The sequence below is a fragment of the Triticum aestivum genome, chromosome 1D (genome assembly GCF_018294505.1).
Source record: "Triticum aestivum cultivar Chinese Spring chromosome 1D, IWGSC CS RefSeq v2.1, whole genome shotgun sequence".
Lineage (NCBI taxonomy): Eukaryota > Viridiplantae > Streptophyta > Magnoliopsida > Poales > Poaceae > Triticum > Triticum aestivum.
Window position 1 is genome coordinate 33,319,580 of NC_057796.1, and position 5,420 is coordinate 33,324,999.

General features: G+C 46.7%; 1 long non-coding RNA gene across 1 annotated transcript in view; it reads left to right on the plus strand.

The window, feature by feature from the left end:
* Positions 1-5,420, plus strand: part of LOC123164245 (uncharacterized) — a 14,600-nt gene that overhangs the window by 700 nt on the left and 8,480 nt on the right. The window lies entirely within an intron of this gene.

A 5,420-nucleotide genomic window follows, 5' to 3' on the forward strand; every position in this document is an offset into this window, starting at 1 on the left:
GTTTTGGGGGGTTAATTTAGGTGTTTCATATATTGTGTTAGCTAGCTAATTAATAGAGAGAAGTGTCCTCTCTTATCTCCATGCTTGGTCGACGCTACGTACTATATACGTATGGAGAGGACTAGACACGCTAGCTAGTAATCAAATGAAGGAAACCGAAGATCGTCATGAACATATGCATACAGAGAGAAGTGATGTCGACCACCTCTCCTTCTCCGAGAGATTGGTTGAACAATAAGTTCTCGTATATCTATCCGACACTACCGGCTACATATATACAATAATTATCTCTTACAATACAATCTCCTAATTAAATTGTAAGAACACATGGTCCACATAGTATTCTCCGTTTTCAGCGATCACGTGGTCAAGGAAGAATGCCGCCAATTCCTCTTGAATTGCTCGTATACGATCTGGTGCTAGGAGGTCATCCCGCTTCCGAAACATCTAATTTGAAGAAGGGGGTCAATACATATATATATATATGAATAAATGAAACTCAACAGAAATGATGGTAATAAAATAAAATTGTGAATATTATTGCTTACGCACTTCATATTGTTCGTCAGAGTAGCCCCGCTCATAGGTCGTGTAGCGGATGGACTCGCAAACGTAGTATCCACAGTAATTATTCCCAGCTTCCTACCACAACCACTTTACAAGAAATAGAGGTCAATCAAACTGATAAGCAAGCATGCTAAATGGTATTGATGAAACTAGCGCTTGAATCACTAGGAGATGCGCGGAACATGCTACTATAGTACTTACTTTCGGGTGTTTAAATTGCAGCTTCTTCGGCAGTCCCGGAGCTTTTGTGGTGAATTTTCTCCAAACCCTGCCAGACAAAGAAAACAATTACTTGATATCAGGAAATGAACAAAGTTGCTGATATGGTGGATAATGATCGATTTAACTTACTTCTCGAGCATTTGAGTCATGTTCGCATAGTCCTGGGATCTTTTCGTCTCGAGTCTAAGACGGTTACTACTCCCGGCTCAAGCTTAATCTCTAGGAGAATAAAGTGGAAGCTGCGCATGCATGCATAAGTCATCAATTACATTACCATAACCTGGACTAATAAGGGAAACCGAATATGCACAAGATAGTAACACTCACTTGAAGTTGTAAGGAAAGAGTATTATATCTTTGTTTTGATTTAATACCGACGATCGTAGCAAGTTGGCCTCGGCTTCTTTGGGATGTTTTTCAATCGTATATGCATCTATGAGATTTGTGTTAATGAACCCAATATCACCGATTTGTCTTTTCTTCAATTCTGCGATCTTCAATCTGCATAATATAGTGAGGATATTAAATACATGCAATGAAAGAGCTGACCTATAGAGAGAGACTTAATGACAGAAGTAGTACTACTTACAGACAGTAACTAGTGATCGTTGTTTTATCGAGGGCCTTTTGATTGTAAAACTGGAAGAAATCCTCAAATGGAACATTCAGCAGATCAATTCCAACGAGGTCATGCTCCGGTTTAACTCTCAGCGTCAAAGTATTCATCCCATCAGACTCTCTGCAGGTTTTCATGTACCAATCATGTAGTCTTTGCATCATCGTTGTTAGAGATCTTTCATCTTTGACGAGAGGCTTCCCGTAATGATATTTGTGTTCGTCGACCTCCATGATTTCATAATGTACATCGTCGGGCAGGTAATCTCCAAGATTGCTATAACCAGGCACCATCCTCGGATCATTAGCGACGATGTCTTTTGACACCTTGAGTGGGGGGCACGATTGGTTCGCTTGTTTGCCGAGCTGGGCAATTTTTTTCCCAGCTCGTCGTTCTTTTGAACTTTGATCACTGACAGTACTTCCCGACCGCTCCGCTTCGGCATATGTCTTTGCAAGAATGCGCTCATAGTTGCCTCTTGGCGGAGACTTTGGTGGTTTTGTCAGGGCAGCCAGAGTGCGCTTTGCTTTCACCGGATCTACCTTCTCCTCCGGAGGTGGATGTTTCTTTGCTTTCACCCCTTCAAAGAAGTTTGTCACTTCGGCTCGCATGATCTTCCTGGTTTCCTCCTCGGTCCTCTCGTATCGTAACTTCTCTGGAGTCTTCAGAGAAGGACCGAATCTGTATTGCCTCCCGCCTCTGGCAGCTGTACTGCTAGACGCCGGCAAAGCAGACGGAGCGGCTGCGGTTGTCTTCTTTCCTTGCTTACGAGGTGGAGGAGAAGGACTACGACGCGCCGGAGCAGCCACAGCGGCGGCGGGTCTCTTCCGCCCTTGCTGACGAGGCGGAGAAGGAGGAGGCTGGCTGCTCTAGCGCGCCGGCGCAGGCGGAGAAGGAGGCGGAGTGCCACCACGCGCCGGAGAAGGAGGCTGAGTGCCCTGATCAGTCGCCGGAGGAGGAGGCGGAGTGCCGCCACGCGCCGGAGAAGGAGGCTGAGTGCCCTGATCACTCGCCGGAGGAGGAGGCGGAGTGCCCTTACTCGCCGGAGCCGTCCAGTTCGGAAGCTTGATGAACTCCTTCCGCCATAGGCATGGAGTCTTCAGAGCTAAACCCAGTCGAGTCTCCCCTTCACCGGTGGGTGGTCAAGCTGGAGGTCCTCAAATCCCTCCATTATTTCATTCACCATCACCCTAGCATATCCTTCTGGAATCGGCGGGCAGTGGTAGGTTGCGCCGGGTTCAAGAGGTAAAACAGAGCCAACTGCCGCCTTGACTTTGAAGTTCTGCCATTCCGCCATAAGGTGGCAATGTTGAGACTCCGTGATAGCATCCACGGGGTAGCTAGCAGGAGCCGTCAAGACATGCTCCAGCTAAAGCAGCTCGGTGGAAGCCACGCTGCTTCTCCGCTGATAGCATCCACGGGGTATCTAGCTTCGGGCATAGTTTCGGCATGTCAATTGTCGTCTCGTTCCTCTAGCGCTTGAACCCTTTCGTGCAGCTTCTGAATTTGGATCTGCTCCACTTTTTTCCTCCTCTCCTGGCTTTTGTAACCGCCCGCGTCCGAAAAGCCAGCCTTCCACGGAACGGAGCCTGGCGTGCCTCGTGTCCGTCTAGGGTGCTCAGGATTCCCGAGGGCCATTGTGAGCTCGTCGTTCTCTTTGTCTGGAACGAACGTCCCTTGCTGCGCTGCATCGATATAGTGCTTAAGCTTCTTGACGGGTATTGCAAGTTGCTTGTCCGTCCAACGACACCTCCCTGATACAGGGTCGAAGGTTCCGCCAGCCCCGAAGAACCAAGTCCGGCAACGGTCTGGCCAGTTCATTGTCTCTGGTTCGATCCCTTTATCAAGCAGACCCCTCTCAGACTTGGCCCACTTAGGCCGGGCTTTGAGGTAGCCACCTGACCCCGTGCGATGGTGAAGCTTCTTCATCGCAGCATTCTTCTTGTTTGTCGCTGACATCTTCTTACTCTTTTCCGATGTCTTGTGGGCCACAAATGCGGGCCAGTGATCTCTGATCTTCTCATACCGGCCGATGAATTCTGGTGTCTCTTCTTTGTCGACAAACGTTTTCAGCTCATTCTTCCACCTCCTGAATAGGTCTGCCATCTTCTTAAGAGCATGAGACTTGATTAATTGCTCTTTAGCTGGCTTCTCCGGATCCTCCTCTGGCGGTAGGGTGAAATTTGCCTTCAGCTCAGTCCAAAGATCATCTTTCTGCATATCATTGACATAAGACACCTCAGGGTCTTCCTTCTTAGGCTTATACCATTGGTGGATGCTGATCGAGATCTTGTCCCTAACTAGAACCCCGCACTGAGCAGCAAATGCATCCTTTGTCCGGATGGGTTCCATCGGTTGGCCGTCGCGCGCGACTGCTATGATCTCAAACCTTTCATCCGAGCGCAACTTTCTCTCCGGGCCTCGTCTCTTTACCGCAGTTGTGCTCGATACGGAGGGCTAGAAAAAAGAACAAATACGAGTGTTAATTAATATGTGTACATACCAAAACAATGAATGCATCAATTAGCTAGTCAGCACAGGCTTAACTAATATATTTACCTGGCCGGACTGTTCGGTCACCGGAGCCGTCACCACGGGCTCCTTCTTGCACCAGCATTGGGTCACCAGAGCCATCATAATCATGTCTTTCCTCCTCCACTCTTGATCACTGTAGCCTTCTTCTTCACCCTGTTCTTCCAGACCATCATTGTCGTTACGATACGACAAGATATCACCTACGGCTAAGATTATGTCCCCCAACACCTCTTCTGCTTGCTCATCTCGTCCGTGCTCCATTGTTTCTGCAAATATTACAACATGGCAATTATTACACAAACATGACAGCAGGTGGTTAGTGCAAACGTAGACCTAGCTTATTCCGGGTTTGGGGTGGCCTCAGCAACGCCTCAAGGGTAGGGGCGCGGCGGGAGGGGGTAGGAGATCGACATCGTTTTTTTCTATGGTTTGGGTGTCCTCGAGAGTTTTGGTCGAGCGAGAGGGCCGGGGGGTGCTCCCGTGGTATAAGTTATCACGGTCGAGAGGGGGTATAAATATCGACCGTCCATCATGTCGAAGTTATCTGGGAGGGATTTATATATATCGACAACGACGACATACATACATGGGAAAATAATGTTATCGGGGAGGGGGTATATCGACCCCCCCCCCGTGTTGAAGTTATCGGGAGGGGGTTATATCGACAACGACAATGAACGTACATGGGAAAATAATATTATCGGGGAGGGGGTATATCGACCCCCCCTCGTGTTGAAGTTATCGGGAGAGGGGTATATCGACGACGAGAGACCCGATAAAACATAAGAAAACGAAGAAGAAACAAAAAGAGGAGAAGAAGAAAAGGAATAGAGGAGAAGATCGAAGAAAAAAAGAAGAAAAAAAAAGTGGAGAAGAAGAAAGGAATAGAGGAGAGAAGAAGAAAAAATAGAATTTTTTCTATTTTTTCTTCTTCTCTTCTATTCCTTTCTTCCTCTCCTCTTCTTTTTCTTCTTTTTTCCTCTTCTTATTTATTTCTCCTCTTCTTCTCCTTTCTTCCTCTTTTTATTTTCCTTTTTCCTCTCATTCATAAAAAAATGTTCAAATAGAAAATTTCGGAAAAAAGTAAAGGTTTTGCCTAATGCATTGTTCATATGAATATACAAACATTTGCATATTCTGCAATAATTAATATCACCAAAAAAATCTATGAACAGAAAAAATCCTAACTTTTTTAAAAATCTATCTTTTGCATATATACATGAACATATATACATACATATACACAGAGAAAATGCAAAAAAAAAGATCTAAAAAAAGGACATATAAACAGATATACACACATACATATACTCATACATATACATATAAGCATATAAATGTGCAGAAAAAATAGGGAGGAAGGGGGCAGTGCCGGCCCTGACCAAGGCGACGGCGGCGCGTCGGGGCAGGGGCAGAGGCGACGGCGGCGTGGTCGGGGCAGGGGCAGAGGCGTCGGCGGCGAATGGCGGGGCAGGGCGAC